The sequence below is a fragment of the Cyprinus carpio genome, chromosome B8, assembly GCF_018340385.1.
Source record: "Cyprinus carpio isolate SPL01 chromosome B8, ASM1834038v1, whole genome shotgun sequence".
NCBI lineage: Eukaryota > Metazoa > Chordata > Actinopteri > Cypriniformes > Cyprinidae > Cyprinus > Cyprinus carpio.
Genome location: NC_056604.1, coordinates 3,247,361 through 3,273,795, shown reverse-complemented (window position 1 = coordinate 3,273,795; position 26,435 = coordinate 3,247,361). Strand labels below are relative to the sequence as shown.

General features: G+C 36.4%; 1 pseudogene; it reads right to left on the bottom strand.

The window, feature by feature from the left end:
• LOC122138313 overlaps positions 1 to 26,131 on the bottom strand; it is a 47,615-nt pseudogene extending 21,484 nt beyond the window's left edge.
• Positions 26,132 to 26,435: the final 304 nt, after the last annotated feature.

The window sequence follows — 26,435 nt, the reverse complement described above, 5'->3', positions numbered from 1 at the left end:
CCTCAAAACACTCCTTATATATATATATAGTATGATATGTATAATAATATAGTATATAATTATTTAAAGAAGCACATAATAAGACAAATACAATAGACATACGAAATGAAACTCATTTTTCAGGATACTGTGAGTTTTACAAATATAACATGTATACATTTGATTTCACATCTTTTGTTGGTAACATTAATGAAAGATAGGTATGTTAATTTGGGATGCTGTCCTTTTATAGACGGAAAAGGGCATGCATGAAATACTGACACCACGCTGTCAGTTTTTCACCCACCTGTTCACGTTCCATTAATCCATAACCCTACTCGTTATTTACGTGAGATACTCTAACACGATAAACATTTGGACTGCTGTGGAGTGTATTTTGAGCGTTGTGAACTGACTTGCGCGCTGTATATGAAGAACTGATTAAGTGGAGCGTGCGCGCCAATGGCACACAGAGAGCACACTTCTATCAGCGTGATTTCGCCTATCCCGCCTTCACTAACTGTAAGTGGTTTTTTGTAAAACGTCGACAACAACTTGTGACCCCCGGGAAAAAAAGGGCGTCTGGTTACCCTTATCCATACCCCAATTCGGGTGGCTGAGGCCATTGGTTTCAGAGTCGCTAGTTCGCGTTTTTGTTAGTCTATCCATCCACTGCGGTTGGCTATACGGACTAGATATTCAAAGCCCCTTATTCCGATCGCAATCAATGACAAGGGACGCCTTTTGAAAAGACACAACTAGCCTATAGGATGCAGCATTTTGAATGTCTGGTCAGTCACTCAAATAACATATATCGTACAGTCTTTGTCTAGTTAACGAACATGCGGCGATAAATTTCGTCATAAATTTCGTCATTCCAGATATTATTTTTAGCTCGCGTCAACCGCTCGTCTTCGTCACAGAAAAAATGTTCGTTAACGAATATTTCGTTCGTCGTCGTCTTCGTTAACGGAATTAACACTGGTGAACACATGATGTAGTTCCTAGGACTAAACTCGTGAATGTCCATTAATTCACCCCCCCCCCCACAAACCACAAAGAAAACAGATTTGAGTATTCCATCAAAATTAATTAAAACAGTTGAAATGCAAAACCTCAGGAATATGAAGGCAAACCTACGCCAGCATATCGTTCACTTATATATTTTTGTTCAACCGACCCCCACACTGCTTCTCGCCCACCGCGAGGCGCCACCAGCGGTGTGAGAGGAAGCAGAAAGGGGTAAGCATGGAGGTATCCAGCTAGGCTAACGGCTAACCCACACAATCCAGCTATCCCCCATCTACTGGCTAACGTACGCTCTTTGGACACTAAACTGGACTACACCGCTTACTACGCCTCAACTCAGAGGACTGTAAGAGACTGTTGTGTTTTGTGTTCATGGAAACAGGCTTTAGCAACCAGCGTTTCCAGACCGCCGCTATTCGAGCTCGATCAGCTTACATCTATCGAGCGGAAGAGCTCTCGTCGGCAGGAGGTAAAACACCATGAACGGCGGGCTTGTGTTTTTCATCAGTGACACGGGTGCCAGCCGATGCGTTATGTGGTCTATAACACTGCTTCCCCCTGGTGGAATTATGATTATTCACTGCCGCCATACATGACAAAACAACTTCGAATGTGTGCCGGAAGGGTCATCAGAGGCTTTTTTCAAGACTGCTATTGACACCACTGACTGGAATATGTTTAAGCAGGCTGCCATATACACAACACCACAGACCTTCCAAGAAAAAAGTCCTCAGACGACAGTCACTACCCTACATCACCAAGTGTATTGATAGATGTAACAGTTACAAAGACCATCACTGTCCAGGCCAATCAGAAGGCCGTGGATGACAGGGTAGGTCTACAGTCTCCTGAAGATGCGGAAATGTTGCCTTCAGAGCTGGAGATAAGGTGTTCCTGGCCTGAGGGACAGCTTAGGGACCAACCTATCCGTGGCATCAGACAGGCTAGAGAGACAGTACTCCAGGAGTGAGCGGAACGCCCGTCGATTCAGCAACAGCAGAGACACTTAGAGCCGTGGCAGGGGGATACAGACCATTACGCGACTACAAGCCCCAACCCGCGGACCTGATGGGGACCAGCAACGTTCTCCTGCTGAACGAGCTGAACGCCGCTTCTTTCCTCACTTTGAGGAACAAAAACAGCACAACTGCACAGAAGACTCCACCTCCTCCTGGTGACCAGGTGATGACGTTGACCCCAGACAGTGTGCGAGGAGATCCTTCAGCAGGATCAATGCATGCAAAGTCCGGGTCCTGACAACATCCCCTGGTGCGTGTACAGAAAGACTGTGCAGCAGAACTCACTGATGTCTTCACAGACATTTTCAACATCTCCCCTCTTGGTCAGGCGTGTTGTTCCCCATTACGCTTCAAAAGCTACCACCATCATTCCAGTCCCGAAGAAGCCGTCTCCATCCTGCTTCAATGACTACCCATCCTGTTGCACTTACTCCTATTCTCATGAAGTGCTTTGAACAGCTAGTCATGCCACCATATCAAGTCTGCCCCCCCCCACCCCCTCCCTGGACCCCCTTCCACTTTGCATATTGGTCCACCGGCCGGTCAGATGACACCATTGCAACTGCCCTCCACTCAATCACATCACCACATATAGACAAAAAGACTCATCCATCACTGGCCAGAGCCTAGACTTTTCAGTTCAGCATTCAACACAATCATACTCCCTCAACAGCTCATTTACAAACTGATCCGCCTGGGACTTCAACACTTCGTCTAGTGCAGCCGGCTGTTTGACCTTCTGGACTGGAAGACCCTCAGGCAGTACCGGTCGGCAGCAACACACCCAGCACCATCACACGGAACACTGTAGGTCCTCTCAAGGATGTGTGTGCTGAGCCTCCCTCCTCTTCACTCTGTTGACCCACCACTGCACACCCATCACACAACTCCAACCGCTTTATTAAATTTGCAGTTCCACTTCCTCCTCAAGAACTGAGAAGAAGATCTAGAGCCCCGGCCCCCATCATGTGCACCGTCTTCTACAGAGAGCACCATCATATATCTGACGCAGCCAGCTGCATCACTGTGTGTGAAGTGCGCTTGGAACGCCAGCCATTGCCAGAAGCCCCTTAAACGCATGCGTAAGAGTAGCCGCGAAGATCATTGGTGTCTCTCTCCTCCCCTCCCTCCAGGACATTTAATGGAACCCGGCCCACACACAGCAGCTCCCTCTGCATTGCAGGTGATCCCACTCACTACCGTCACACAGCTTCTTCAGTCTGCTACCATCAGGTAGGATATCATGGAGTCCCTCCAGGCCACCGAACCAGCAGATTGGAAGGAGCAGCTTCATTCATCAGGGCTGTCAGGAAGCTGAACTCGCTCCCGAACGTGCACCCCCCGACCTTCCCCTCTTTCTGCCCCCCAGGCCACCACTGGAACTATGTCCTTGCGCTTACTTTATTTACATTTATTTTTATATTTATTATTTATTTTTTATTTTTTTACAGGTCCCATTTTCTGTAGTAGTTTGTAATCTTTTATATTTTTATATTTGATCTGTATCTATAATGTACTTTTAGCATCTCGTGTTACTGTTATCTGTATGCACCATGCTCTGATAGTAAATCAATTTCACTTATGTCTGTACCTGTACATGTGGACTAATTGGACAATACACGCATACTTTTGACTTGGACTTGTGATTTTTTTTTTTTTTTTGTTTGTATGTTTGTTTTTGTCATCTGTCTGACTCTCCTGAGGATGGGCCTTGTCCTACTCACACATTAATTTTAAATGCTGGATTGGGAATGTGGACTTGAGCATAAATGTTACACAAGTTCCAGAAGAGATACATTTAACTGTGTTTGATTAGGAATGATTTGAATTTAATTTGCATATTGTTGTGCCTAAAAGAACAGGGCCAGAACACTCTAAATTCCAACTGAACTTCACTGCGACTGTTAAATCAAGTGTATGTAATAGGATTCCTTCTCAATAGTCCACATGTCAGAGACAAAACCTACTCACACTTGATCTTTTTATTGATTTACTCGGACTTTGCATGATCTCTTTCCAGTAGGCTACATATCAGCTGAGAGAAACAAGAACAATATCATGTTTGGGAACCAAGAATTCTTTCTAAACAATTACAGGTAAAGAGGTGTTGTGTGTGCTGTGTGAACATGATGTAGTTCTAGACTAAATGTGAATGTGCATTAATTCATCCCACTTGCAAAAAAAAATAATAATAAGTAATACTCATTCTAATGTACTTCATGTGAAATGCCAACCTGCAATAGTTTAACTATGTTTAACACAAATGTATTTAATCCCATTTTATTATCTACTTCTTGCTGCTGACCTTTGATGATCCAGTTCAACCATACTAAAAAACAAAAATTACTTTTGATAAGCTAACAATTGTGCTTCATTGTTTTTTTTTTTTGTTTGGTTTTTTTTTTTTTTTATTATTGTTGAACCTTTCTTTCTCCTGTGGTTTACTGTACCGAAAGTGATTTTGCTTTTTCCTTCAGCCTGAGGTTTATTCATTACACTTTTTTGTGTCAAAGGGTTTCTTACATTTGCTGTAAAATATAACTTTTGTACTCGTATAGTAAAAACAATCAATCTCCCTGCTCATATTTAAAAAGTTAACACAAAGTAACATAACGCGATACTTTCCATAAAAAGTAAATCCAAGTAACGTAATAAGTTACTTTCTTTTTTACGGGGAGTAACACACAATATTGTAATTCATTACTTTTTAAAGGGCGACCTATTCTTCTCAAATTCACTCGCAAACGCTATTTGGACATAAATGTGTGTGTCAGTGTGTGTAACAACAAATCCCCCTATAAATGATAAAAACTACCCACCATTTTTTTAAATCCCTGTAGGTAATAAGCAGTGTCTCCCAACTACCTGTTTTCAACATTGCGGCTATAGTGACATCACATAATGATAAATCATTTAAACAGGCTTCCAGCAAATAGAAACATTTTGGTGGATCGTATACTTCCCCCGTATTATTTTTCCCTTTTGCTTATGTATCATTTGGTGATTGAAAGTATATCTTTCCACTAGTATGTATTTTTTTGTTTGTTTTTTTGGATGTTTGTTTTGTCCTCTGTCCTGCAATCTCCTGAGGGATTGGCCTGCCCTCTAATCAAACCATAAGCAATGTTAAATGAATGCTGGATTGGGAATGTGGACTTGAGCATAAATGTCACGCGCAAGTTCATCGACAGATACCTTTAGGATGTGTTTGATTAGAACTATTTTACTTTAATTTGCATATTGTTTTGCCAACATGAACCGGGACTAAAAATTCTTAATTCCAACTGAACTCACTGCAAGCATCGCTAAATCAAGTGTAATAGGGATTCCTTCTCAATAGTCCAACGTCTGAGAGGACAAACCCAATCAATTGAACGTTTATTATTAATTCCCTTGCTTTTGTATGAGCTCTTTTCCAGTAGGCTACATATCCACTGAGAAAAAAAAAGAAACAATATTTGGTGTGTGGGGAACCAAGAATTCTTTCTAAAGATTACACAAGTACAGAGGGGGGTGTGTGTGCTGTGAGAACATGATGTACTGTAGTTCTAGACTTAATGTGAATGTGCATTAGTTTAATCCCACTACGCAAAAAAAAAAAAACTAGTATTCATCAAAAATTAATTAAAACAGTGAAATGCAAACTCAGAATATGACGCAACCTGCAATAGTTAAATATGTTAAATAACACAAATGTATCCCCCTTAATTCCCAGTTATTAACTAATTTTCTTTGCTGCTGACTTTATGGTCCATTCAACCATACGAATAAGAAAACAATATTTTAGATAAACTAACAATTGTGCTTCATTGTTTTTTTTTTTCTTCTCCAGTGTTCTACTGTACAGAAGTGAATTTACTTTTCCTTCAGCCTTAGTTTATTCATTCAAACCATTTGAGTGAACGGGCTTAATTTGCTGTAAATAGAACTCTTATAACTGAACTCACTGCGACTGTCCTTTAAATCAAGTGTAATAGGATCCTTCTCAATAGTCCACATGTCTGAGGACAAAACCTACTCACTTGATCTTTTATGGATTCACTCGACTTTGCATGATATTTTCCAGGAAGGCTACATATCAGCTGAGAGAACAAGAACAATATCATGTTTGGGAACAAGAATTCTTTCTAAACCCTACAGGTAAACGCAGGTGTGTGTGTGCTGTGGGAAAATGATGTGTTTCTAGACGTAAATGTGAATGTGCTTAATTTGCCGCCCAATTTTTTTTTTTTTTTTTTCCCCCCCACTTGCAAAAAAAAAAGAATTAATAATATAATAATTTCATCAAAATTAAAGTGAAATGCAAAACTGCAAAGTAATATGTTAACACATGTATTAATCCCATTTATTATCTGTAATTGCTTTCGTTGCTGACTTTGATGATCCAGTCAAACCATATAATAAGCAAAAATGACTTAGATAAACTAACAATTGTGCTCATTGTTTTTTGTTTATTGTTGGGTTTTTTTTTTTATATTGTTGAACCTTCTTCCATGTGTTTACTGTCAGAAGTGAATTTGCTTTTTTTCCTTCAGCCTGAGGTTTATCATTACATTTTTCTGTGTGAAAGGCTCTTTACTTTGCTGTAAATAGAACTTGTACTGCCTAGTAAAAACAATCATCCCTGCTATATTTAAAAAGTAACACAAAAGTAAATAACGCATTACTTGCCATAAAAGTAACTAAGTAAATTACTAAGGTTATTTTTTAAGGGAGGTAACACATATTGTAATAATGCCATATTTTAAAGGGGACCTATTCTTCAAAATTCACTTCACACGTTGTTTGGACATAAATGTGTGTGGTCCCGTGTGGGTACACAAACCCACCCTATAATGATAAAAATCACCAATTCTTTTTTTTAAATCACTGGTAAGGAATAAGCAGTGTCTCCAATTACCTGTTTTAAACATTGCTGCTAATGTGACATCACATACGTATAAATCATTAAACAGGCCTACAAATAGAAACATTTTGGTGGATCTATGCTTAACCCGTAGTATTTGTCCCTTGATATGTATCATTTGGTGATTGAAGCATATCTTTCACTAGTATGTTTTTTTTTGTTTTGTTGTTGTATTTTGTTTTGTCCTCTGTCTGTCTCCTGGAGGATGGGCCTGCCCTAATCAGACATAATGTTAAGCTGGGATTTGGAATTGGGACTGAGATAAGTCACGCAAGTCAGAAGAAACATTAGGTGTGTTTGTTAGGAACTATTTGAATTTAATTGCATATGGGTTTTGCCTAAAGGAACAGGACAGAAAATTTCTTATTCAACTGAACGCACTGCGCCGGTTTTAAATCAAGTGTAATAGGATTCCTTCTCAATAGTCAGTCTGAGACAAAAACCAATCACTTGAACTGTTATTAATTCACGACTTGATGATCTCTTTTCCAGTAGGCTACATATTCAGCTGAAGAAAACAAAAAAAAGAACAATTAGTGTGTTTGGGAACCAAGACTTCTTTCTTAAGAATTACAAGACAGAGGTGGTGTGTGGTGCGTGAGCACATGATGGCTGTAGTTCTAGACTAAAGTGAATGTGCATTAGTCATCCACTCGCCAAAAAAAAAAAAAAAAAATAGTATTCTTAAATTAATAAAACAAGTGAAATGCAAACTCAGATATGACGCAAACCTCAATAGTAAATATTTTTTGCTAAATAACCACAAATTGATCTAATCCCATTTTATTAATCGCTTTCTTTGCTGCTGACCTTTACTGGTCCAGTTCAAACCAGTGAATAATTAAGGAAAAAAAAGATTTTAGATTAAAACAACAATGTGCTTAATTGTTGTTTTTTTCTCTCCAGTGTTTACTGTACAGAAGTGAATTTACTTTTACCCTTTTTTTGCCAAGGGCTATGAGGTTTATTCAGACCCGATATGAACGCGATAAAGTGAACGGGTCTGTTACATTTGCTTGTAAATAGAACTTGTATATTAACAAATCATCAGCCTGCTCTATTGAAAAGTAACGTGCAGCACATTACTTCATAAAAAGTAACTTAATTAACTTAATTAGTTACATTGTTTAAGGGAGTAAAGCAATATTGTAATGCATACTTTAAAAGGGGACTATTCATACAAAATTCACTTTCAATGTTGTTTGGACATAAAGTGTGTTGACAGGGTGTGTAAACAACCACCCCCTATAAGGATAAAAAGCACCAATCTTTTTTTTTTTAAAATGCCCTAAGTAATAAGCAGGTCTACCAACTACTGTTTCAGCATTGCTGATAATGTGACGTCACATTAACCAGGCCCGCCCACGAAACTTGACAGACACTGCCGTTCTAATTAGAAATGACTGAGCGCGTTTCACAGCTTGCGTGTCTACAGTCCGCCATGCTGCACTGACGAGAAGGTCTCCAAGCATCAGGCTGTTCTGTAGCTGGAATATGAATCCACATCGCTCTCTCCATTTACTCCTGAAATCTGAGCCACTGAAGCGAGGTGGATTAATTTGTTTTTGACGAAAATGCTCCCTCAAACTTACCGAATGAATTATGTCTGCGCGAATCATTACACCAGATGCTTTGTGAATGAGGGTCATGTATAAAGCAGATATTGCACATATATATAGTTGCTCCTGGAATGATGACTAGCATTGCGCCAGCGGGTCAGGTTTTCTTCAGTGTAAGTTATCCCGCATTTGTTTTCCCAAATTGCCTTCTTGAAAACGCTTCTTGGCACTTGCAAGGCTAGTGGTGATAAAGCGTACATATTTGTCTGTTTGGTTTTCCCAACAACTTTGGGGGGGGGGGGATTGCGGCTGCTTCACGTGCACCAGAGTGATCTGTTTGCATAGGAAAGGTGGGAGTTAAAATTTTGACTATGAAACGCAATTTCAAGGGACTGCTGGAATTAGTTCAAGATAATATCACAAGTGGGGATATGGACCATGAGTGATTTTATATCGCACCGTACTCCGGTCTGTGAATTCATAAAGTGCATTTTTTATGCACAGTACAATCCAGATGATGACTATGACGATTAATAACAATTACTGAATTGCGTTTTCTGTAACAGATAACAGGCAGGTACTAATGGTGGATGTGTTTGCATTTGATAAATCCTGATGTTTGGTTTTGCCCGGAGCTTGCAGCTCTCGAAGCTCCGCCCTCTTTCCCCGAGAGCACCAGCTCATTTGCATTTAAAGGGAAAGACACGAAAATGGTGCGTTTTGACTCATACCCTAAAAGTGGCAATTTTAACAATCTATAAAAATAATCTGTAAGGTATTTTGAGTTAAAATTTCACATACACACTCTAGGGACATCAGAGACGTATTTTACATCATGTGAAAAGGGGCATAATAGGTTCCCTTTAAAGTAAACTTCCCCAACACTGTAGACAGAATAGACATGCATTGTGTGAGGTAAAAATAAATACAACAAACAAACACACACACCTACACACATTATGGACTTATTTTGCAGTGTTGTTTACTATTGTGTATTATTAGTATCTGCCTTTTTCATTCATGCATCCATCTACCACCTAATACATAAACAGACCTATTTATTCCATTATTAATTAACTGTATGTCACTGTAACAACTACCCCTGACCCAATCTCTTTACTTTCATTCGCATTCCATTCAATAGTATATGCATCGTGCCTATTTTGCACATTTTGCACAATGCAGGTGATTTGTGCACAACTGAGGAATCCCTTCTCAGGACCTTCTGCACATAATTTAGTACTCTGTATTCTTGCTTCTTTTTTATTATTATTTTATTTTCTAGTCTATTTGGTAATGTCTGGAACTTCCCATTTCCTGGTTTTGTATCCTACTTTTTAATTATCCTTTTTTTAATTTGCAGATGGTTATTTCTTCTAAAACACATCGGCTAAAAACACATCTATTCCATCTTTATTTGACATCTTTAATTCTTTTTCTATTCTGTCTGTTTTCTTTATGTTTATTATATAATTATTAAAAAAAAACTTGCTACGTGTACCATGTTAGGCTTAACTGAGACTTGTTATAGCACTATGCATATCATTGCTCTTTTTGGATTTTTGATTGCTTCCATTGTCATCATTTGTAAATCAAATTTGAATACAGCATCTGCTAAATGACTTAATCAGTGGAAATGGGAATTACTAAACCAGAAAAAAAAACTATTTATTTATGATAAAAGTAACTTGAAATAAGGGATACTTGAATATAGTGGTTAAATATACCAATATCTTGTGCACAAAATACTAGTGGAAATACACAATGATGAGAAAATCAACAAAGACATAATGATAAGCTCACATGCATTGCAGTGTTTTTTTATACTAAATGCTGCCAGTGAAATAAAACAAAATGTATATAAAAATAAGCCCTATCTTTCATGCCATGTTGGTTTCTCTAACAAATTGATATGTGTGTGTATGTGAGGTGTAAATGTATCTAGTTTTGTTCCTTGTTGTTAGTTTATTTACTTTTTTGTTTTGTTTTTTTGGAAGAAAATATTGCCATGGTTTAATCCATTTTAATTCTTACTGTTACATAGACCATAAACGTATTTTCAGGAACAAGTGGATTGTCGCAATCATTTATAACTTAACTTAAACAGTTATTTTTCCCTCAGAACATACAGGATAGCACATTATTAAATGTGTTTTTAATATTGTTCGTGCAATTGTGAATTAATCTTAATATGGGCCCTGGTATTGTATTCATTAGTTTAGTCAGTTCTTAGTTTCAACCCTTCATTTAATGTTTAAAAATAACCCTTCATGAATGGTTGTTTAAAATATAGTTTTTGTAAGACTATAATAGTCATCTCAACTAAGCACTAGCATAAAAGTAGTTCAACTTAAAATATTATTTACCCTTTCCAACATTTTGCTGGATGATGTAGATTTTTTTTTACTGTTACTGTAAACATAACACAGGGGCTGTTGTCACACCCAACACCTTGCACCTACCTATTCCACATGGCGTAGTTTCCTTTCTGGTCCTATTTATAGTAAAACTCCAAAAGGTTTTTCTGCATCTCTGTGGTTACATATTTCTAAGTCACAGAGAAGTTAAAGTAACAATTCAATTAGTAAATGGAAGTAATGTGGCCCTGGACCACAAAACCAGTCATAAGGGTCAACTGTTGCGGTCAAAATTGAGCATTTATACAATCATCTGATAAGATGATAAATAATTTGTTGTGATTGGACAATATTTCGGTTCGAGATGCACTATTTTGAAACTCTGGAAATTTAGGGTGCAAAAAAAAGCACAATACCTCAGAAAATCACCTTTAAATTTGTCGAAATGACGTTCTTAGCAAAAGCGTATTACTAATCAAAAAGGACTATTTACTTATATTTACAGTAGTAAAATTTACAAAATATATGACCATGATCTTTACTTAATCATCATAATGATTTTGGATCATAAAATACACAACAATTCTTTTACCTATACAAGGTATTTTGGCTATCGCTCAACATATACCCCCAGCGACTTAAGACTGGTTGTGGTGGGTCCCCCGGTCCACAAATGTACTTGGGCCCTCGTGTCCTGATTGGCACCTTCCTGTGATTGTATTGTAGGAGCTGGTCACTATTAACGATCACATGGCCAAAAATCTGTTGTTTGGTTGTGTGGTTTACATTCTGTTAACTCCAAAGTTAAAGTCTTACAATCCGCACTTGGTCTGGCCAACATGCAAGATACTACTGACACAGGACATTAAACCTGACGGACATAAGACATGACGAGATAAGACGTGAATGGCCCAGTTGTCACAAACAACAAGGATTAGCTATGACATTCCAACTAAACATGGCAATCAGTCAACATTTGCTTTATTTATAAAAGTTTATTTGAATTTGTTTTCTACACTGCACTCTAAGGGTCAAACACCCAAATCTTCTTTAAACACTTAAGAGTAAAGATTGGCAGGGCTTTCCTGATAAGTAAAGTATTTTATGAAAAAATAAATAGTCCATAAAACTTAGTAAATACGATAACTGTATACATTCAGCTCTCTCACTGGTAGTCACCACTTTGCTTCACAGCTCATTTTTAACTGCTTTTTGCATCATCAATAGCTGATGAAAAAAAAAACATAAATATTTACATGAATTTCTTCAGCATATCATTTTATCACGAAGATGATATTTACCATTAAATACCAAAACCACAAATGATTACCAAAAAGCGCTGTTTAGAACTGGAATAAAAAATTAAAAAAAAAAAGTACAAGCATCTTCCACGTAATTACTAAGTCATCCATAAGTCCAATGATTTATTTAAAAAACTTCAACCAAAAGCAGTTTACAAAATCTAATATCAAGAAGTAAAAGATCATATAAAGACAAATCTATTATCATAAACATGATATGTCAGACTGATAAATGATAAGAAAACCTGACTGTAACCTTTAATTGAGTCCAATCATAATATCATGAGGTACTTTTAATGCCCTGCGTCTGCTACTGGTCACAGGCAGAGCAAATAGCCAAATAAACTATTGTGGCTGTAAGATTAAATGAGGACTTGGAGGGAGATGTTTCCTCCATTTAACCCTTGTGCGGCCTGTGTGGGAGTCACCTCAGGGTCTATCACAGTAAAAATGACTCGTACAACTGAAATGTACTAATATTTGCCCCCCAGTATAATCAATGGAATATATTTTTACTCAATAATATTTTTTCTTTTTTATTTTGTATTTTGAGAAAATTTTTAAGTATTAATTAATATTTATGTCATAATTATGAACAATTCTTCTCATAGAAAATAGTACATATATATATATATATTTTTTTTTTTTATTATTATTATTATTTTTAAATTAATGTTGTATTTCAAGTATTAAAACCGCGACTAGGCCTTCAAATACATTTTTTGAAGATTTTTTTTAGGCGCACCTGGTCAGAGCAAAGAAGAAAAACATTTAGTGCATGTGCCCACTTATTGCCCGTATCAGTAATCTATAAGAGCTTGTGACTTTCCCTTATTGTTTTTAAACATAATTGCGACTCTAGTTTAAGTAAGTGACTTGAATATATATTATACTCTAAAAAGTACTGTTTGTATAGTTTAGCTATTTTTTTTGTTTATAAATAAAGATTACCATGCATTGCTTTAGCATTTAATTTTTTGGCATTATGATTCAACACTGAAACTTATAGTTAGAAATGAGAACAGAACAGAGAAAAGTAGCTTTTGTTAACCTTTTTTGATTCGAATTTCATTTAAAAATGCATTCCTGTAAACTACAGTATGTAACTTTTTGCAATGACATATCGTTTTTGTAAAATTTCATGACAAAACACTAAAAAAGGGGCGAATAGTGAACCAAGGCAACAAAATAACACAAGCCAAATAACCGGAAGCGGGTTAAAAAATGAAACACTAATAAAAAAATAAATAATAAATACAGGGTGTGGTGTGGTGGCTCTGTGTGCTGTTGGACGTGTCCAATAACCTCTTGATGTTTTTACTAGTGTCTCACTTTCACACTGTGCACTTTTTTCAGGTTTTGTGATCGGATTGTAATTGTTTACACAATATTCTCTGAATTGTTGTGTTGTTTGTCTAGTTAACCATTCATTTCCTATGGCCGGTCATTTTTGACCGAAGACCTTGAGTGTTACTTTTTTTTTACGTCCAGTTAGACTGTTCAAATCATGACCTCAATTTTTTTGTGCGTTCACACCCCAAGTGGCATAAAAGTCACCGCATTTCATATAATTCCGATGAAGCTGTGATTTTTAACATTTCAAAACGTAATATTCTCGGTCAGAAATGACCGAAGCCCCACAAGGGTTAAGTACTTGCCGATATGCTCTTCTTCTTGTCCAGAATGAAGCAAGATATTCCGGCTGTGACTTTGCATCTGGGAGTCTTCACATGCATGAAGGGCTCAGCAGGAACAAGATTTCATAGTTTTTTCCGCGGAGGACGCCCAACACCACAGTACGGTACCTGCTGCGAGCGCCCGTTTATACTTCTCAGTGATGTAGTCCTTGTGGATTGAGTTTCTCAAAGGCAAGGTAAAAATTTGCAGCTGGCCATGGTTGGATAGGAATCATTATAATCCAGGAACTCGCATAGGCCCTTCCCGAACAAAGTCACCTTGTATGTAGTTGCTGAATTCTCTGTAAAAATATTCCTTGTGTCGACACCAGTTGGGATTATTGTTTACTTACAATTCCCACACACCATTTGTCCTTTTTTTTGGGAACACAAACATCCTCATTTAGGTTTCTTCCTGGTCATCAAGCGCATCCGTACAGGAATATCAGCATCCTGTCTGTAGCTGAGAGCTGAGATTGAACAGGTTTTCCAGACCTGGTATCCTTTTGGTGTTGATTGGTGATTTCCAAATGCATCCAAATCCACCTCTGAACGGAGGACGAGGAGATGGAGGACGGTTGGACAGATCCCCTTGGAGGTTTCTATGCTAAACGAGACATCAACTGCATCATTGTAGAGAGCTCTATCATCCGTCAGATGACAATTAGCAATATTGTAAAACTTTTTGCAGTCACTGAACTTCAAACCTATAATTTTCAGGCCAAAAACCATAACAGAACTAAAGGTTTTCTCCTCTGCTTTTCAGTTACAGAGTTTGTTGCTCTTGGCAGAGTTTAGATTTGTGAATTTGATCTGGTCTAAAAACTGGAGCTGGAAACAGTTTGTTGAAGGTGAGAACCAGAAAAACATAACGCCAAGAGAGATGACACCTGCCAAAACGTCATTATGATACCCCAGAACGCAACAGCGATGGGCAAATTATGTTTGCCATTTTTGACCTAAACAGAATAATTGAAGAAAGTTTATTCACTTTTACAAAAAAGAATTTAACGAAATTCTTCAATAAAACTACTGTATCAGTTCACACGTTTGTGAGAAGCAAAAGCTACACAAGTAAAAGTGTAATCATTATCTTGTAATAAAACTATAAAGGTTGAAACTTTGATCATTTAGAGTCTAATAAAAATATATTCAAATGATATTTTTTTTGAAACAAAGTACTTAATTCAGTTACCTCACCTGATTTAAAGAGAAAATAAATCTGAATTTTTGGTGTCCATATACAGACAAACACAGAATAGAGTGTCCGTCAAAAGAGAAAGTAAATTATATATTGGGTGTCCTTGAGCTTTGTGACACCTGGAGGAAGTGTCAATGCTTGGAAAGAGTTACGATATGAACCAATCACGATTCAGTATACAAATATCACTATGACATCACCTGTAGCTGAGGGGCTAAGGAAGGACTGTAAGGTGCTAGCTATTTCTAGTAGCGTGGAGTTGATCTGTGGTGCCGGTGTTATGAACATTCCGTTTCTGAGATCTTCTTCCTCCGTCGGAGCATAAAACAATAATAATGAGTATCCCAGACATGTGCGTGGAACCAGGTGGAACTGAGAATTTCAGTTCATGCTCCTTGTATTTCAGCAGGTTTAGTGGAATATTTTTGAAAAAGGTAAATGTATTGATTTAGCAAGCGTTTGCACAAACCTGTGCCTTAAACTATATTTTTGTTCATCATTTGGTGTAACAATTTAAAATGGTTTTATTAGTCTGGCACATTTTGTACAGTCATCACTGACTGAATGATTGCAGACACTCAGCACACTTAACTAGTGTATAATTCTTTTGATTTCAGTTCGTTGTGCTGTAGCTTGCAATGCTTTAAAACTATGTCTGTTGTTAGTTGTTAAGTGCAACAGCTGAAATAAACTTGTATTTGTGGACTAATTGTTTTTCATCTGTGCTGATGTGATTGTTCTTAAACTGTTAAGCTTAAGCTATGTTTAAAAAATGAATAGGAATCTAAGACCATACACAAGCATGAACGTGTTCCTTTAATAAGTAAAATTTTGGATTTAACAAAAATGTATAGACAAACGTTTAAAAGTAGCCTACATTTGGTACACTGTAAATGAGAAAACAAAATACTTCACTGCATTTTTATGGAAGGAATAAGCAATTTCATGTTAAAACATAATTTTTATTAACAAATGTGCATGTACTTGTGCTTGTTCTCAAATGATATATTGTTCTAAGGCTTTGTATTAGTAAGGTTCTTTATTCGTTCACCAACTGCATTTAGGCTATCAGATTAAAAATATTGAAAAACTTTAATATTGTGAAATAATTTTACAATTTAAAATAAAGGTTTCCCCCACTGTGATGTCTACACTTTGAAAAAAAAAAAATCATTAAACAACAGAAGATGTAACAAAGTCCAAATGTACATAAATGATAACAAAAACATGATTATTTAAACAAAATACTTTCAAATGTGGAGTGTCATGCAGGGAATGTTTTGACTGTAAATTATACATTTATTTATTTTTTACTTCTAAAAACTGTAAAATTAACAGCATTTTACTGTAAAAAACATTATTTACTGTAAATACATGAAATGTTTGGTCTAGGGGTTAGATCTTTTACAGTTTTTCCCTGTATATAGTACAGGAACTTACTGATTACCTATTAACAGTTTTTTCCGTACCGTTTTTACAAAATGTTATAGTTAAAATGACACTTATTTTTTACAGATGTCAGATCTCAAGTTCTCCAGTGTCTCATGATCCTTCAGAGATCATTCTAATATGCTGGTTTGCTGCACAAGAAACATTTTTGATTATTATCACAGTTAAAAAAGCCTTACATTTACATTTACATCTAATCATTTACCAGACACTTTTATCCAAAGCAACTTACAAATGAGAACAACAGAAGCAATCGGACCAACGAGAGAACTACAACAGCATACAAGTGCCATGACAAGTCTCAGTTATTCTAGTGCAGTACACATAGCTATGGCTTTGTTAAAGTATAGAATAGGTAAGTGCTAGTTGGTCAAGTTTTTTGAAAATGACTAAAGACTCAGCTGTTCAAATGAGATTGGGAGGTGATTCCACCAGCTGGGAACAGTGCAGGAAAAGGTCTGTGAGAGTGATTTTGAACCTCTTTGGGATGGCACCACAACGTGTTGTTAACTTGCAGAACACAAGCTTCTGGAAGGCGCATAAGTTTGAACAAACGGAATTTCATAGGACCCTAAAACAGTGTTTCTTATTACAATCCACAACATTTATATGCTCACATCCATCACAACATGAATGGCATCACTAAGCAACTGGCTTCCCCCCAAACATCACACAATGTAGCATTTAAATCTAACATTATTATAATGGAACGTCATCAACAGCTTACATTACATTTACACTGAGTGTGAACTCCAATGCTACTATACTTCTGGCATTTATTTTGTATAGTCACATATCTTTTAATATAGCTATTCAGTAAGAGTTGTTTGTTTTTGTGATATAGTGTCAATGGTCAATGGTTATACAAAAACGCAATTTTAAATAATTAAATAATCTATACATATCATCTCATTATTTCCACGGCGATATGTCATGCACGAATCCGATCAGAATCAGACCAAAGGTGTTTTTCTGAACTTATTGTTTTCACAAGTTTATGGAGTTCTACACGCTCGAGGATCTTCCCATTATAACAAGAAAAAAGGTTTCTCACATAATTCGTTGCAAAATTGGGGACTATTTTTTGTTTGTCCACGTATACTGTTTTCAGGAATGACAAACTCGAATGTAAAAACTTACGCGAGTGAATCAGCTAAATTGTTCCGCGAGTCATTGCTGTCACATGATTGACAGTGAAAATATCTAAACATTGTAGCAATGGACTGAATGAACTATCTGACAAGCCGGTGTCAAAATAGAGCTGGTGCTTAAGTGATGCTGAGAAAATTCAGAGTAACAAACATACAGCAGCGACAAGTCTGTAGTGGCTGAATATATTTAGCAGCTTCTACAGTTAAAAAAAATAAATAGTGCATTATTATTTAATTATTAGACCATTAATATTTTTTTTTTTTGTTGTTGTTTTGTTTTAGCCTTTATTTAACCAATCTCTCACTTAAAATCTCTTCTTCACATGAGTGGTCCTGGCACAAAAGATGGGCAGCAATACAATCAGTTTTATCACAAAATGTACACAACACAAACTAAGAACCCTTAAAACAATTATATATCATTGAGTCATCTTCCATTTGCTAAATGGAAAATTACTAATTTTTTTATTCATACTTTAGTACAAGTACAAAAATTTGGTATTATAGTCATTTTATAATAAATCAATAAGCAAGATGTAACAAAAACTAGGGAGTAGAAAACTTGAGCTGATGAGTGATCCTCTGCTGTCATCTACTGGTGTTAAATGTCATTTTCATCTAAAAAAGGACCTTGTTTCCACCAGGAGACACAATTTCTGGCAATTTTTTTCATTCCTAATGAATGAAAAGAGAATCTTTAAAGTGAATTATTCCTGCACACAGCTGGAAGAATTTAAAAAATAATCATAGGGCTTCTAAAAATTCAAAATATTCAAAAATATCACTACTAGACAAAATCAGCTGAGTTAAAGCGGCAAGATTGTATTTTTTGTTGTTTGTTTGTTTTGTTGTGTTTATAAATATTCATGTGTACCTGCTCACTTCATTCAGGCAACCATTGTTGGCAATCCTGATATATATACAATAAAACATTTTACTTAGCTAGTTTTAAGATCAAAGTTTTTGTCTCTGTGTAAAATAACTTGGCCTGGGTATATTTTTTGGTAATAAACAATATATTTTTTTTGATAAACAATGTTACTGATAACAGCTTAACACTACATAGTTACCTTAGCCGACCTTTGAGGTCTTTGCTAGTATATTTCCAATATCATTATGCCTCAGTTAGCTAGTTGTCCTAGATTAAGAGTTGTTGTTTTTTATGTACAGGTGGCTTGCTGCGGTGTATAATAAATTTGTTGTTAAAGTAACATTCTGTTTCTGTAAATGGCATTGTCTGCTGGTTTATTTTTGCTACTTTTCAATACACACACATTAAGTGTGCCAGTTTAGTGCGGTAGGGACTTTGAATGTTAAAGTGCAAATTAACACCTGACCACAGTTATATTACCTGAGTTTGCTATTGGTTACAATTAAAAAATGTTATGAAAATGCCAAAATAACAATACATTAATTGCAATAAAAAGCAATAAACATACACAAATTTACAGCTGACTGAATTCCAGTGAGTAAAATTTGCGGGAACTGTATAAAGTGTGTGTTATGGGGAAGCTTGCTGTTCCTGCTTTTTTTTTGAGTGCAACAGTTGGAAATGGCTTGTAGGGCTGTCAAAAAATATTCAAATTTCGAATATTCATCAAATTTAAAAGAAAAATCCACATTCGAATGCAAAAAACACAAAAAACAATATTCACGATTATTTTGGTCAATATTGTGATCATGATTATTTAAATGATTATGAGGGGGCCATATGACCAAAACTTTATATGAGTGATTTATTTAAAGATGTGATACATATCAAATATATATTTCCTGTAAATAAGTTTGCTATGACATCTACATTGTAGAGACCAGCAGAATTTCAAACAAACAAAAAGTCCTCAAAATTAATACAAATAATTAAACTGTCAGTAATATAAAAGCAAAGGACAAATACAATATAATAAAAAGATACAAATGAAACAAACTGGGCTTTAATGTTTTTTTATGCAATTCTCAAGCAGTTTACAGCCTACTACAGAAATTAATAATCAAATGAAAAAAAAAAAAAAAACAGCGTAGTCTTCACTGTAAGAATTAAACTTTTTTTTGTTTCTTATTAAAGCTACAAAAGTCCTTCACATCAAGAGCATGGTGTGATTTTGAATGTGTATTTTGATGTTTGATATTAATGAATATTAATTATAATAATTAGATTAATATAAGCACACAGTCTCAGCAGGAATATTAGCACGCTGTCACTTTAAGAGTCACACGGATAAAATTTACCATTACACGTGTATTTTCATTTCCATAAAAAGTAACTAAGTAAGGTAATTAGGGCCTACAGATAGAAACATTTTGGTGGATCTATTCATACCTGTATTATTTGTCCCTTTAAATTAGGTGTCAGTTGGTGATTGAAAGCATATCTTTCACAAGTATGTTTTTTTTTTGTTTAGTTTTTTTTTTTTTTTTTTTTTGTATGTTTTTTTTTGTCCTCTGTCATAATCGCCTGGAGGATGGCCTGGCCTAATCAAACTAAATGTTAAATGCTGGGTTGGGGTGTGGACTTAAGTATAAATGTTCACACCAAGTTCAGAAGATACATTAGGTGTGTTTGATTAGGAACTATTTGAATTTAATTTGGATATTGTTGTGCCTAAAGGAACAGGACCAGAAAACTCTTAATTCCAACTGAACTCACTGCAACGGTTAAATCAAGTTTATTAGGATTCCTTCTCAATAGTCCACATGTCTGAGACAAAACCCAATCACATGATCTCTTTCCAGTAGGCTACATATCAGCTGAGAAAAAAAGAACAATATCATGTTTGGGAACCAAGAATTCTTTCTAAACACTTACAGGTACAGAGGTGTTGTGTGCGCTGTGTGAACATGATGTAGTTCTAGACTAAATGTGAATGTGCATTAACTCTTCCCACTTGCAAAAAAAAAAAACACAGATTTAGTATTCATCAAAATTAATTAAAACAGTGAAATGCGAACCGCAATGGTTACATATGTTAAAAAACACAAATGTATCTGAATCCCATTTTATTAACTAATTTCTTTGCTGCTGACCTTCGATGATCCAATTCAACCATACTAATAAGGCAAGAATAAACTAACATTTGTGCTTCAAGTGTTTGTGTGTTTTTTTGTTGCTGAGGAGTGTTGAACCTTCTTCTCCTGTGTTCTACTGTACAGAAGTGAATTTATTTTTCCTTCAGCCTGAGGTTTATTCATTACACTCTTTGGTGTGAAAGGGCTTTTTACATTTGCTGTAAATAGAACTTCTTATTTTTAAAAACAATCAAGCCCTGCTCATATTTAAAAAAGTAACACAAAGTAACGTAACGCATTACTTTCCACAAAAAGTAACTAAGTAAAACGTAATTAGTTACTTTTATTAAGGGAGTAACGCAATATTGTAATGCATTTACTTTTAAAGGGGACCCTATTTTGAAAAATTCACGTTTCACATGTTGTTTGGACATAAATGGTGTGTTGTCAGTGTGTGTACACAACCACCCTATAATATGATAAAAATCCACCAATTCCTTTTTTTAAAAAATCCCCATAAGTAATAAGCAGTGTCTCCCAACTACCTGTTTTCATTTTTTTTAACATGCCCTTATTTGTATAGTGTATTTTATATTTAATATTTTTATCTGTATCTATCTATATTTTAGGCTCTACTGTTAGTGTTATCTGTAATGCACCATGGGTCTGAGAGTAACGCAATTTCAATTCTCTGTATGTATTGTACTGTACATGTGGCAGAATTGCAATAAAGCAGACTTGACTTGATCTTGACTTGATTGACTTGACTTGACTTGACTTTTTCAGCATTGCTGCTAATGTGACATCACATTAACCACAGGCCCCGCCTACGAAGTTGACAGACACTGCCGTTCTAAACATAGAACTGCCCCTGAGCGAGTTCACAGCGAGTAGTATACAGTCCGCCATTGCTGCACTGACGAGAATCCCAAGCGTTTTTAGGTGTTCTGTAGCTGGATATATGAACTCCACATAGCTCTCTCCATTTACTTCCCGAAATCTGAGCCACTGAAGACGAGGTGGATTAATTTTGTTTTTGAAGAAAATGCTGCCCGTCCCTCAACTCTACCGATATTCATTTATGTCTGCCGCGAATCATTTACACCAGACTGCTTTTGTGAATGAGGGTCATTATAAAAGCAGTTTTTGCACAAAAGTTGCTCCTGAAATGATGAAGCAGTGCCAACTATTCATGATCCAATAAGTATCACGCGTTTGTTTTCCAAATTGCCTTTCCTGAAAGAGATAAGGCTTTGTGAGGCTAATGTTGCTAAAGCTACCATTGTCTGTCTGTTTTCTATGATGCTGCCTTCACGTGCTACCAGAGTGATCGTGAATAGGAAAGTGGGAGTTAAAATTGCATATGAAAGCAATGTGAAGTTGACCGATGGAATTAGTCAAGCTCATAAACACAAGTGGGGCTATGGCACCATGAGCTATTTTTTTATCGCACCGTACTCCCGTCTGTGTAATTCATAAAGTGCATGTTTTATGCACAGTACAATCAGATGACTGACTTTTAAACTGAATGCGTTTTCTGTAAAGATAACAGGCAGGTACTAATGGTGGAGTGTTTATTTGCAAAGAAAATACTGGTTTTGCCGGAGCTTGAGCTCTCGAAGCTCCGCCCTCTTCCCCAGAGCACCAGCTCATTTGCATTTAAAGGGAAAGACACGAAAATGGTGCGTTTTGACTCATACCCTAAAAGTGGCAATTTTAACAATCTATAAAAATAATCGTATGGTATTTTGAGTTAAACTTCACATACACACTCGATGGACATCAGAGATTATTTTACATCATGTGAAAGGGGCAATAATAGGATCCCCTTTAAAAGTAACTTTCCCCAACACTGTAGACAAGTACCATACATTGTGTGAGGTAAAAATAGAAAAGCAAACACACACACACACACACACACACACACACACACACACATTATGGCTATTATTACTACTGATATATCTGCCTTTCATTCATGCATCCATCTACCACCTAATACATACATAGAGCTATTTATTGACTATTTAATTAAATGTATGACAATGTAACTGTCACGGAGTCACAGCCTACACCCTCTCCACATGCCACGCCTACTCGTTCACAATCACCAGAATTCTGAGCACCTGTCTATCATCACCAGGCTCTCATAAAAGGGCTATCACTTTCCCTCACTCCTCGTCTGATCTGAGCATTGACCCCACATGTACTTACCTGAACCCAAAAGTCGCTACCATTGTTGTTCCCCTGGATACCGTGTGTGTTCCTTCCTCGTCAGTTCCTCTGGGCCGCCTTCCGATTCTGTCATCTACTTCCATGACAACCAGAGCTAAGTTCCAACCTTCTTCGTGTCAAGACTATTCCTGTTGCTTCACCTGTGTCTGAAACCTGTCACCAATAAAGTACGCTACATAACAATACCCTGACCAAATTGTTCCCATCTTGTGTCTGACAGTAACAATACCCTGACCAAATCTCTTTACTTTCATTTGCATCCATTCAAAGTATATGCATCTGCCTATTTTGCAAAATTTTTTGCACAATGCAGGTAATTTTGCGCAACTGAGGAATCCCCTCAGGACCTTCTGCACGATATTCAGTACTCGGTATTCCTGCTTCTTTTTTATTATTATTTATTTCTAGTCTATATGGTAATTCTGGAAATTTCCCATTTCCTGTTTTATGTCCTTACTTTATTATCTATTATTATTATTATTATTATTATTATTATTATTATTATTATTATTATTATTTACCTGCAGATGGTTATTTCTTCATTTCCAGATCCTTTGACTTTCCTTAAATTAATGCTTAAATTAAATTTTCCTGGAATGACCTGCCCAACTCAATCTGAGCAGTTGAATCCTTAGCCATCTTGAAGAATCGGCTAAAAACACATCTCTTCCATATTTATTTGACATCTTTATTTCTTTTTCTATTCTATCTGTTTTCTTTGTTTATTATATAATTTAAAAAATAAAAAAACCTTGCTACGTGTACCATGTTAGGCTAACTGAGACTTTATATAACACTCACATAACATCTCTCTTTTTTATATTTTATCACCTCCACCATCCTCATCATTTGTAAATCAATTTGGATAAAAGCGTCTAAAAAAAAAAAATAAAAACAAAAACCAAAAAAAAACAAAAAACAAAAAAACATAAACAGAAATAAGGAACTTGAATAATGGTAATATAGCAATATCTTGTGCACAAAACACTAGTGGAAATACACAGTGACGAGAAATCAACAAAGACATCATGATAAGCACACATTGCAGTGTTTTTTATGCTTAAATTTGCCAGTGAAATAAAACAAATGTATATAAAAATAAGCCTTATTTCATGCAATGTTGTTTCTTCTCTACAAATATAATATGTGTGTGTGGTGTGTGTAAATGTGTATAGTTTTGTTCATTTTTATTAGTTTATTTCTGGTTTATGTTTTGTTTTTGGAAGAAAAATATGCCTTGTTTAATCCATTTTAATCTTACTGTTCCATAGACTAAAAAGTATTTTCAGGATAACGTGGTTTGTGCAATCATTTATAATGTGATGAGTAACAGCAAGACAAACCCATCATTTAAACATGTGACACCCATAAACCCGAATAACTATTCTCATAGCCATGAAAGTTTAAACTTTAGAACAAACTGAACTTTAATTCCATGCATACTTTGTGAGAACAGCATGTACTGTATCACTATTCACACTTACTGTAATAAAGATGCTGCTATTTATAGTTGGTACAAACAGTATCACTACACTGTAAATAATTTCATGCTGATTCAATTTATTATTATAGCTCTCTCCATTTACTACCGAAATCTGAGCCACTGAAGACGAGGTGGATTAATTTTGTTTTTGAAGAAAATGCTCCCTAACTCTACCGATATTCATTTGTCTGCGCGAATCATTTACACCAGACTGCTTTGTGAATGAGGGTCAGTATAAAGCAGGTTTTGCACAAAAGTTGCTCCTGAATGATGAAGCAGTGCCAACTGTTCATGATCCAATAAGTATCACGCGTTTGTTTTCCAAATTGCCTTTCTGAAAGAGATAAGGCTTTGTGAGGCTAATTTTGCTAAAGCTACCATTGTCTGTCTGTTTTCACTGATGCTGCCTTCACGTGCTACCAGAGTGATCGTGAATAGGAAAGTGGGAGTTAAAATTGCATATGAAAGCAATGTGATAAAAGCGTCAAACAGTATCACTACACTGTAAATAATTTCAAGCTGATTCAACTTATTTAAAAAAACATATACAGACAAGACCAAATTAGCAGTGGCTCCACACATTGAGGCCTTATAATAATAATAATTCCTTACATTTATATAGCGCTTTTCTAGGCACTCAAAGCGCTTTACATAGTCAGGGGGTATCTCCTCATCCACCACCAGTGTGCAGCATCCACCTGGATGATGCGACGGCAGCCATATTGCGCCAGAACGCCCACTACACACCAGCTTACTCGGGGAGAGGAGACAGAGTGATGAAGCCAATCAGCGGATATGGGGATTGTTAGGAGGCCATGGTGGTCAGAGGCCAATGGGCAAATTTAGCCAGGGTGCCGAGGTCACACCTCTACTCTTTTCGAAAGACATCCTGGGATTTTTACTGACCACAGAGAGTCAGGACCTCGGTTTAACGTCTCATCCGAAGGACGGTGCTTATTGACAGTATAGTGTCCCCATCACTACACTGGGGCGCTAGGACCCACACAGACCACAGGGTGAGCACCCACTGCTGGCCTCACTAGCACCTCTTCCAGCAGCAACCTAGTTTTCCAGGAGGTCTCCTATCCAGGTACTGACCAGGCTCAGGCCCTGCTTAGCTTCAGTGGGCAACCGGTCTTGGGCTCCAGGGTGATATGGCTTATGAAGCAAAACAATCACTGTAGTATTAATTTGATCTGTCTGTATTTTTTTTTGTTTGTTTTGTTTGTTTTTTCAAAAACGGACAGTCCACTACTTCCGGGTGTGTGTGCACTTGGATGGGTTAAATGCAGAGCACAAATTCCAAGTGAGGGACACCATACTTGGTCACATGTCACTTAAAAAAACAAAACAAATATATATATATATATAAGTGCTACAGTTGTCAAACATTAGATTTACAACACAACTGTAGAATTAATTTTAAACATTGGTTTAATAAAACAAACAAACATTTACAAATATTGCTACTTTTCAAAATGACATATTTAAAATGAGGCAGAAAAAAAATGAGCCAGGTGTTGCAGTGAATGGAGTTAAGTAAAGTCAAGTCACCGTTATTTATGGTATATGATGCTTTTTAAAATTCAGATTGTGTCAAAGCAGCTTTACAGTATTAACCTGGAATGTAGTGTGCCGAACGATCCAAAACTCCATCGTACTCCAGGCAGGCAAAACCAGCAGCAAAGTCTGATTGAGGACTCGTCTGGTTCATGTGGTCTTGTCCCAATGGCCGTCTAGTTGATGCAATCTTTGCAGGGGATCTATCTCTGGGGCACATCTAGTTGTCATGGTCTCCACTGACATTCAGGGCTGTCAAAGTCGTTTCTAGGTGCTGATCCACCATCTCGACTGGATACAGACTGGATCTGGTGGCTACAGTGACCTCGGAATATAAGAAAGAAACAGACTAATATTAGCATAGATGCCACTGAGAAAAATAAAGCACATGTTAATTGTATTAAAGGGGTGGTTCATTGTTTTTTTTCTAGGCTTGATTGTGTTCATCAAGTGAAGTCTAACATGCTTCGTTTAAAAAAAAACAGCATGATTTTTCACATAATTTACTTTTATTCCACACTGCT